Source organism: Schistocerca gregaria, chromosome 11 (genome assembly GCF_023897955.1).
Source record: "Schistocerca gregaria isolate iqSchGreg1 chromosome 11, iqSchGreg1.2, whole genome shotgun sequence".
Lineage (NCBI taxonomy): Eukaryota > Metazoa > Arthropoda > Insecta > Orthoptera > Acrididae > Schistocerca > Schistocerca gregaria.
Genome location: NC_064930.1, coordinates 101648337 through 101658985, shown reverse-complemented (window position 1 = coordinate 101658985; position 10649 = coordinate 101648337).

Here is a 10649-nt window from a genome sequence, read left to right as displayed (position 1 = left end):
AGCAACCATTGGTTGCACCAAGCGGTGAACCGGTCAAGATGGGATTGGAGAAGGTGTTGGGAGCGCTGCAGGGTGGGCGCAAGGGCAAGGAAGGCGGTGTCATCGGCAAACTGGAGAAGGTGGACGGGGGGTGACGGCGGTTCCAGCCGCAACGACGGAAAACTTCATACACGACGGACAGAGCACCGCGCGTGCGCGAGATGATGGGCGGCGCCTCCTGCCTCGATCTAGACATCTAGACATCTACCTTATATTCATTCTTCATTACTAGACGGGCATTCTGTTAGGAAAAGGGTGAATGGCCTTTCGGATCATGATGCACAAATTTTAACACTAAAAGGCTTTTGTACTCTAACCAATGTCGTATTTAGTTACAAACTACGTAGGAAAGTTAATCCAACAGCAATAGAGAGTTTTTCAGATCTTGTCGAGCAACAAGAGTGGCAAGATGTTTATAGTGCCGATAATACAGATGATAAATACAATGCTTTCCATAACACATTTCTCATGCTCTTTGAGAGTTGCTTTCCATTACAACATTCTAAACGGAGTACTGGCAGTAATGGACAGCCTGGTTGGCTGACTCGTGGGATAAGGATATCATGTAGAACAAAGGGGGAATTATATCAAAATGTTAGAAGTACCCACAATCAGGCTACTGTAGCCCATTACGAACAGTATTGCAAGATGCTTAAAAATGTTATTGGCAAGGCAAAAAGTATGTGGTATGCAAATAGAATAGGTAATTCACAGGATAAAATTAAAGCCATATGGTCAGTTGTGAAGGAAGTGTCTGGTCAGCAGCATAAGGTCGACGATATAAAGTCAGTCTGCAGTAAAAATATTTCTATTGCTGATAAGTCAGATATATGTACAGTATGTAACAACCATTTTCTGAGCATTGCTGGCGAATTAAATCAAAATTTAGTATCTACAGGAAATCATATAAATATCTTAGCAAATGCTTTTCCGAGATTGACGTCTGAAATACTCCTCTGTGATACAGGCAGAAGGGAGATTGAGACAATAATCAAATCACTGAAGACTAAGGACTCTCATGGTTACGATGGAGTGTGTAGCAGAATATTAAAAAACTGTGCTGCACATGTCAGCCCCGTATTTAGCCATATTTGTAATTTTTCCTTTAGGAATGGTCAGTTTCCTGATCGATCAAAGTACTCAGTAGTGAAGCCGCTTTATAAAAAGGGAGAAAGGGATAATGTAGATAATTTTAGACCTATTTCTATGCCATCAGTGTTTGCAAAAGTTATCGAAAAGGCTGTGTATGTAAGGTTAATTGGTCATTTTATATCACACGATTTGCTATCAAATGTACAGTTCGGCTTTAGAAGTCGTTTGGCAACTGAAAACGCTATATTCTCTGTTCTCTGTGAGGTACTGGATGGGCTAAACAAAACGTTTCGAACGCTTGGCGTATTTTTTGATTTAACAAAGGAATTTGACTGTGTTGATCACACAATATTGTTCCAAAAGTTGGACCATTACAGAATAAGGGGAGTAGCTCACAATTGGTTCACCTCTTACTTTAGCAACAGGCAGCAAAAGGTCATTATTCACAATGTTGATAGTGTGATGTGGGATCTAAGTGGGGTACTGTCAAGTGCGGGGGTGCCCCAGGGATCAGTGTTGGGGCCGCTCCTGTTCCTTATTTATATAAATGATAAGCTCTCTAGTATTATGGGTAACTCTAAAATATTTCTGTTTGCTGATGACACGAGCTTGGTAGTAAAGGATGTATGTGCAACATTGACTCGGTTTCAAGTAGAGCAGTACATGACCTCAGTTCATGGCTTGTAGAAAATAAACTAACGTTAAATCACAGTAAGACTCAGTTTTTACAGTTCCTAACACACAATTCAACAAAACCTGACGTTTTAATCTCACAGAACGAGCATATGATTAGTGAAATTGAACAGTTCAAATTTCTAGGTGTTCAGATAGATGGTAAGCTGTCGTGGAAAGCCCACGTTCAGGATCTTGTTCAAAGACTTAATACTGCCATTTTCACTATTCGAACGTATCGAAAGTGAGTGATATTTCGACGTCTAAATTAGTCTACTTTGGTTATTTTCATTCACGTATGTCGTATGGAGTTATGTTTTGGGGTAACTCTTCCCATTCTAGAAGGATATTTTTGGACCAGAAAAGGGAGGTTCGGGCAATAAGTGGTGTGAGTCCACGAACCTCTTGTCGACCTCTGTTCACGAGGCTGGGTATTTTGGCATTATTGTCGTCTCTTGTTACCAATATTAGTTTATTTCCAACAATAAGCAGCTTTCACTCGGTTAATACTCGGCAGAAATCAAACCTCCATTTGGATCGGACCTCCTTAACTCTTGTGCAAAAAGGTATGCAGCATACTGCTGCATCCATTTTCAATAAGCTGCCACTCGAATTCAAAAATCTGAGCAGGAATCCACGCGCTTTCAAATTGAAACTGAAGAGTTTCCTCATGGGCCACTCCTTTTATTCTGTCGAGAAGTTCCTTGAAAAATTAAGATGATTCTAATTTATTGTTGACAGCGTTTGCTTAAACTTATGGACTGATTTTCTTTCAGGTTCGTGAACATTTATTTTTACCTGTATTACTTTTTATGTTGTAAGTTCATGTACTGGCACGTTCCATGACCTTGGAGATTTGCTCCTCAATTTGGTCCTACGGAACTTGACATTTAAATAATTAAATAAAAAATAAAAATAAAACGATAAATCACAACAGCACTAGTTGGAAGAATGCCATGATCGAAAAGAAGACCGTTGTTGTTTAATGTCGGACAAAATCGGATTCCATATCTTACTCAGAGGAAAACCTTTATCCCTGTTAATAATATTACTGGACAATCTAATTTCAATTGAATCTTTAAGAACACATTCCCAATAGCGAGAAGCAGGAGAGATCAATTGTGTCTTGTCATACATCATCCTGTGTCCTTCGTTAAGGCACTGTTCCGCCACTGCCGACTTCTCAGGCTGGAACAACCGAGTGAGCCGATGATGATCCACGCACCGGTCCTCAATAGTTCCAATAGTTTGAGCAACATACTTCTCTTCACAGTAACACGGAATTTTATAAACCCCGGGCCTCCTCAAGCCTAAATTATCGTTAGCTGATCCAAGAAGGGTTCTAGCCTTGGCCACCGGCGTAAAAAACACGTTTAATATTGTATTTTCTTAAAATTCTTGAAATTTTGGATGATATACTTCCCGCAAAGGGTAAATAAGCAACAGCTTCAAAAGTATCCTTTACTGGCTCGCGTGACGGACCAAACTGAACAGCACGGCATATTTGTTGTTCCGTATATCCATTCTGTTTAAAAAAAAAAGTCTTCAAATGATCAAGCTCTTCTGTCAAATGTTCGTCGTCAGAAATGGCATAAGCTCTTTTGACCAGAGTCCGCAAAACTCCAATACGTTGGTGTAGTGGATGACAGCTGGTCGCATGAAGGTAGCGGTAAGTATGAGTGGGTTTCCTATACACACTATGTCCAAAAGTCCCATCATCCTGTCTTCGCACAAAAACATCAAAAAAAAAGGAAGTATACCATCACTTTCAATTTTCACAATAAATTTAATACTTGGGTGTAGACCATTAAAATTATCTAACAAGGGAACCTCCCCATCGCACCCCCCCCCCCCCCCCTCAGATTTAGTTATAAGTTGGCACAGTGGATAGTCTTTGAAAAACTGAACACAGATCAATCGAGAAAACAGGAATACGTTGCGTGGAACTATGAAAAAAATAAGCAAAATATACAAACTGAGTAGTCCATGCGAAAGATACGCAGCATCAAGGTTGACGGCAGCCCAGGAGCGCCGTTGTCCCGTGCTTAGCGTGAGCAGTTCCGGAACGAAAGGTCTTTGGATCAATTCTTCTCTATAGTGAAAAGTTTAATTTTTTTATTTTCAGACAATTAATTTGTTGCAGTTTATGTGACAATGGACGAACGGACAGATCACAACTTTGCGAAAATAAAAAAGTAAACCTTTCATTCAAAGGAAGACTTTTTTTTTTTTTTTTCAAGCTCAAACTGTGCAACATCGAGCGAATTGCAAGAGTCACGGCGTCGACGTTGTGTGCTCATGGCTTGACTGCACACTGTTCAAGTCTCTCACAGGAAGAAGGTATATGAACTATCAAAAAAAGCAAAATAGAAATAGTGAACGGTTCAAGCTCAAACTGTGCAACATCGAGCGAATTGCAAGAGTCATGGCGTCGACATTGTGTGCTCATGGCTTCACTGCACAGAGTGTTCAAGTCTGTCACAGGAAGAAGGTATATGAACTATCAAAAAAAGCAAAATAGAAATAGTGAACGGTTCAAGCGCAAACTGTGCAACATCGAGCGAGTTGCAAGAGTCACGGCGTCGACGTTGTGTGCTCATGGCTTGACTGTACAGAGTGTTCAAGTCTCTCACGTGACCCTTTTTTCACAAAATTATGAACTTTCCGTCTGGACATTGACGTGTCTGTTCGCTGTATTTTTTTTTTTTTTTTCGAGACACGAACACGGGACCTTTGCCTTTTGTGGGCAAGTGCTCTAGCAACTTTTTTTTAATAGCTTTTTTTATGTTTTATTTATTTTTTGCTTTTTTATGAATTAATTTATTTATTTTACATATATTTGTTCATATCACATAGGACGCCCTCCAGGCGAAAAAAAAAAATTATGTGGAATTACCATCAGTAACATATAAAATAGAGAGGGAATTATAGGAATTAAAGAAAACGCCCTCCTGGCAGAACAGACAAAGCAGCATCCGCGTCCCGCCAACTTGTGGGTAGACGCACACCGAATCCCAAGGCAGTCAGGCATGTTCCAGGCACGTCTTCACGAAGAATATTGCATTTTCCGGTACATGGGACTGAGTCCTGGTATTACACACTCTCATTGAAGTCATCTTCTCATACCTGGGACACCCCAGCTGCAGGGGGGATCGAAGAAGGCACTACCCAAAAAGTTGGCATAGTACTGACGGTATTGCGGATGGTGCATGAGAAAAGTAAAGCGATCTTGCAGGAATGTCCAAAAATCAAGAACACTCTTATCACCTTCATGGAACAAATAAGAGATCGAGAGACCTTTTATCCAGATCACAGCGTTGGTCTTCGTACTTGGGAAGTATGTCTCATCTGGGAACAGAAGAGATTTCGGTGTAATGGCATGGGGAGCCGTACGTAGAAGAAAGGCAAGCATCTTCTGAATCAGCTGCCACACCTCTGCAGAAGATCCACACATCAGTCGATGTTCGTCCGTATCAAGCGTTTGACAGCGAGGACACAGCGGCGAATCTGTCATTTTTATGGCATGTAGACGAAGTTGTGTCATGTATTTTCCATTAACGACCAAATACCAGGTCGCACGTGCGCTCGTGTCTAGGTATATATGGTGTACAGAACGCCATACCACGGGCCATGCGATCGTAGGATATCGCCTTTCCACAACATTCCGAGTGTGATTTCTCATCATGATTCGGTAAACATCACGTGCCATAGGGGGTCTGGTACTAGGCAAGTCGGCATGGACATAACTGTATTCGATGAAAAAAGTCCGGATATGTGAGAGAGGGGAAGAAATATGGGCTACTGCAACGGGTGCCACTCGAGAGGGAGGGGCCACTTCATCAATCAGGCTTCCCGATAATCCGTTTCGGCGGCGGATCCACGATTTAACCATCGTACTAACATAAAGGGCAGCTGCTCTCGCTCGGACGTTGACAAGGCCGAGGCCGCCATCTCGAGGAGGAAGTGTCAGCGTGTCGTAGCGGACTTTGAAGATAAGACCCGCGCTAACAAAGTAGCCGAACGCCGCCTGAAGTCTGTGTGCCATTGCCTTTGGCATCGGTAAAATCTGTGCTAAATGGGGTAGTCGCGAGACTAGATGAGTGTTAACAAAATCCACCCTTTGTAACATGTCCAATGCTCTCAGGAGGTTGCCACGAACGTTCGTGCGGATAGCTTGAAGCAGGCGTTTGTAGTTAAATGAGATCGTGCGCTGTATATCACGCGTGAAGGTGATCCCCAAACATTTGAGCTTGTCCACTAATGGCAATGGTGCCACACTCTCAGCTGGAAGGCCTCTACCGACGGACATAGCACTAGATTTCGTCAGGTTCACACGGCTGCCCGCAGCAGCCCCGTACTGGTTAATCCACGCCAGTGCCTCTCGCACTTCATCCTCCGATAGAACCAAGAACACCAAGTCACCTGCATAGGCGCGGCAGATGAAAGAAGTCCCCCTCATTGTTATGCCTGTCAACCGGCTCCTCAAACCGTGTAATAGTGGCTCAAGGGCAATGGCGAAAAGCAGCATCGACAGCGGACATCCTTGACGGACCGACCGCATGACGTTAATAGGGCCCGCCACACGGCCATTGACCAGCACCCGCGACGTGGCACCTCGGAGAAGCCGCAAGACGAGGTGTATAAACCTGTGGGGAAAGGCCATCCGTCGGAGTACGTTTTCGAGAAAGTCATGACTCACTCTATCAAAGGCGTGGTCGAAGTCCACTGTCACTAAGGCACCACGACTGCGACAGGTCATGGTCAGGGCTATAACGTCACGGTAATCGCTGAGTGCCGTCTGAATGTTACTATCACCTCCAAAGCACGTTTGATCCAGAGAGATAACTTGAGGGACGACGCGCCTAATGCGAGCGCCAAGAATCCGGGTAAAAATCTTGAAGTCACAATTTAACATGGTCAGCGGCCGATAATGTTCCACTCCTCGACCTCCCGATGGCTTGGGGACCGGGATAAGCAAGCCTTCTACGAATTCGGGTGGGAGAGGAAAGTCAGGGTTCATCAGTTCTTCATACATCGCAGTCCAGCGTGAGCCCATGATGTCATGAAATGTGTGGTAAAACTCCAGCGGGAACCCATCTGGACCTGGGGCTTTGTTTGCCGCACCCTTATGAAGAGCATCGGCGACTTCATCAGCCGTAATTGTCGCCGTGAGAATCTCCGCAGCAGACTCGTCCAGGGTATCTGTCAAGGAACGGAGGACATCAGACATTACCGCCACGTTCCGGTCCTCTGCTGCATAGAACTCGTTGTAGTGATCCACAAAGGCTCTTACGATGTCATTCTGGGACGTCAATCGACGACCATCTGGCATGTCGAGGGCGTTGATCAACTTTCTACGACACCGCTGCTTCTCTCGGATAACATGATGCATGGACGGGAGCTCTCCTGGTACACATTCGTGACATCTTGCGCGTACTACTGTGCCTTCAAGGCGGTGACGCATAAGAGAAATTATCTTCGCCTTAATACGTTGAATTTCAACCTGTCGTTGAACTGAGGGGGCAAGGTTTGAGAGTTCCCGGAGAATTGTGAAATAGTATTCCATGGTATGTCGGTGCCATAACATTTTATCGCGACCGTAATTCATCATAGAACGACGTAAAGCAGGCTTGGCGCAGTCGATCCACCACCGAAGTGTTGAAGGATACGCTGGAAGGCGTCTCACACAGTTGTTCCACGTCGTCTCTACGACCTGCCTACATTCCGGATCCTTGAGATGGGCCACATTCAGCTTCCACAGGCCTCGACCGCGCCACACCTTCTGCCTCTGGAGCGAAACAGTGCAAATGTAGGCGATATGGTCGGAAAAGGCGGTAGGCCATAACTCAGCGTCAAGCGTGGCAGTTACGAGTCCTGGGGACACGTAGACACGGTCAAGACGACTTGCTGAATGGCTGGTGACGTACGTATACCCAGGCCGATCGCCATGCACGCGGTCCCAAGTATCGGTGAGTTTCAGTTCATGCACAAGCAGCTTGAGTTCCTGGCATGTGGTGAAATGGGGATGTTGGTCCTTTTGGGATAACACACAATTGAAGTCGCCGCCAAGAACAATATGGTCGTAGCGTCCGACAAACAAAGGAGCGATCTGTTCTGAATAGAATCGCGATCGCTCCGTCGCTTGGCCGTGCCCGAGGGAGCGTAAACATTGATGACTCGAACACCGTGGAAAGTCACAGCAAGACTCCTAGCCGATGGTAGGTAAATCACGTCATCTACATCAATGCCTTCCTTTAAAAGAATAGCTGTCCCACTGCCACCGTCGGCACACGGCGTGAGGTAGGAAACATAGCCATAGACATTAGGAAACGTCGCCAGGCGAACTTCCTGCAAAAGGGCAACATCTAGGTCCGACGCCCTCAACATATCACGGAGCAATTGTAGTTTGACAGGGGTGCCAATGGTGTTGACATTGATGGAGCCAATCCTGTAAGCTTGTCGTAGAATTGGGACTACAGGGACGCTCATGGAGGCACGAAGAGCAGCAGCGAACAAGAATGTTGTCCCAGTAGGCTGCTCATCCCCATCCTGTAACCCTGTCGATTAGGAGTCGTGGGCTGGAGCAGCGGCATTCGCGGCTGTCTCACTAGTTGGTGTTTCGTCGGTTACATCGTCAGACCACGCAAGGGTGCGTGGATGGTGTGCGTCCAGTGGAGTACCAGCAGAGTCCGAAGGCAGTGTCACGTCGGTGGTGGAAGAGTTGTCCTGGCTCAGCTGTTGTTCAACGTCCATAGGTACAGCGCCTGGTGCATGCAAGGATGGTAGTACGTCCGACGGAGTGCAAGTTGGTGCTTCCACCACGGATTCGTCCTTCGGGGGAACAACTTGATAATTTTGATCTTCATCGTCTTGAGACTGTGTCCTGCAGGTGTCAGACGGGGCGATCCGCCGTTTCCGACGTCTCTTCGGCGACCGTTGCTTGCGCACGTGATCTTCAGTGTCCGAAGACGCCTGGGGATCCGGATGTTCAGGCACAAAAGCATCGGTAGGCACAATCATGGAGTCAAGGGCCATCCCCTGTCCTTGAGATTGCTCACCACTGCACACGTCGGGAGGAGGAGGCAAGGGCGTCGGTCCGTCCGCAACAGCCTGAGGCAGTACCGGAGACGACGATGTACCAGTAGTAGGAGCCAGTGGTGTTCGCGGTCGGGGGTCGCTATGGAGAGCTTCGACAAACGTCAGCGGCAGCGACGTCGGAGCGGTCGTGCCCGGCAGGTCCCCAGGCGGTAACTGTGTGATTCTGCGCTGCAGACAGCTGGAACGGAGGTGTCCTTCTTTGCCACATCCCGAGCATGTCTTCGGCTGTCCATCATAAATAATAATTGCACGGCAGCCACCAATATATAAGTAGGACGGCACATGTTTGGTTAGTTCTATGCGGATCTGCCGTACTCCATTGAGAACCGGGTATGTAGTGAACTGAACCCACTTCTCAGCTGTGTGGCTAATCACTTTTCCATATGGATGGAATGCAGATACCACTACCTCTGAAGGCACCTCGAAAGGGAGTTCAAAAACACGTATCGTGCGCAGTCCAAGTCCCGCATGTTCCACAGTTACGTCACCGATGTGTCCATCAGAGTGACGGAACTTAAGACCACTTCGAGTTGCATCTAGAATTTTTCACATATGTCTTCGTTGACCAATTTCACGTATACCACACTGCTCACTATAGAAAGGTGGATGCCAACAAGATCGTTGCAGTCAATCTTGACTTCATCTCTGATAAACTGTTCGATTTCCAGTGCTTTTGGTCGGGCATATTCGGGTGCAAAGCTAATCTTCAGTGTCGATTTTCGGTGGGCATAAGCCATTCTCTGTCGAATGAAATATAGCGCGCTAAGACGGCAGAATCACGTAAACAGCTCCGCGAGCGAGCTGCGCGGCGAGGACGTAAACAAGACGTCCGTGCCGCTAGCGTGCCGAAAGGCGACTGCGACTTGAACCAAGGACCTTTCATTCCGCAGCTGCTCACGCTAACCACTGGACCAGAGCGCTCCTGAGCTCACATCAACCTTGATGCTGCCTATCTTACGCATGGACTACTCAGTTTGTATATTTTGCTTATTTTTTTTTCATACTTTCACACAACTTCTTCCTGTGTTCAGGTTTTCAAGGCCTATCCACTGTGCCAACTGACAACTAAATCTGAGGGGGGTGCGATGGGGAGGTTCCCTTGTAAGAAACGATTCAGTGCATCAATTCCATGTGGCTAAACCATAAAAATGTCATCAACGTATCTCAAAGAAACACAGGGTGAGTCACCTAACGTTACCGCTGGATATATTTCGTAAACCACATCAAATACTGACGAATCGATTCCACAGACCGAACGTGAGGAGAGGGGCTAGTGTAATTGTTTAATAAAAACCGTAAAAAATGCACGAAAGTATATTTTTTAACACAAACCTACTTTTTTTTAAAATGGAACCATGTTAGTTTTGTTAGCACATCTGAACATATAAACAAATGCGTAATCAGTGCCGTTTCTTGCACTGTAAAATGTTAATTACATCCGGAGATCTTGTAACCTAAAGTTGACGCTTGAGTACCACTCCTCTGCTGTTCGATCGTGTGTATCGGAGAGCACCGAATTACGTAGGGATCCAAAGGGAACGGTGATGGACCTTAGGTACAGAAGAGACTGGAACAGCACATTACGTCCACCTGCTAACACCTTTTTATTGGGCTTTTTCACTGACGCACATGTACATTACCATCGGTTCGTCAGTATTTGATGTGGTTTACGAAATATATCCAGCGGTAATGTTAGATGAATCAGCCTGTATACATCATTAAAAAGAGCAAACTCACTCCACGCCACG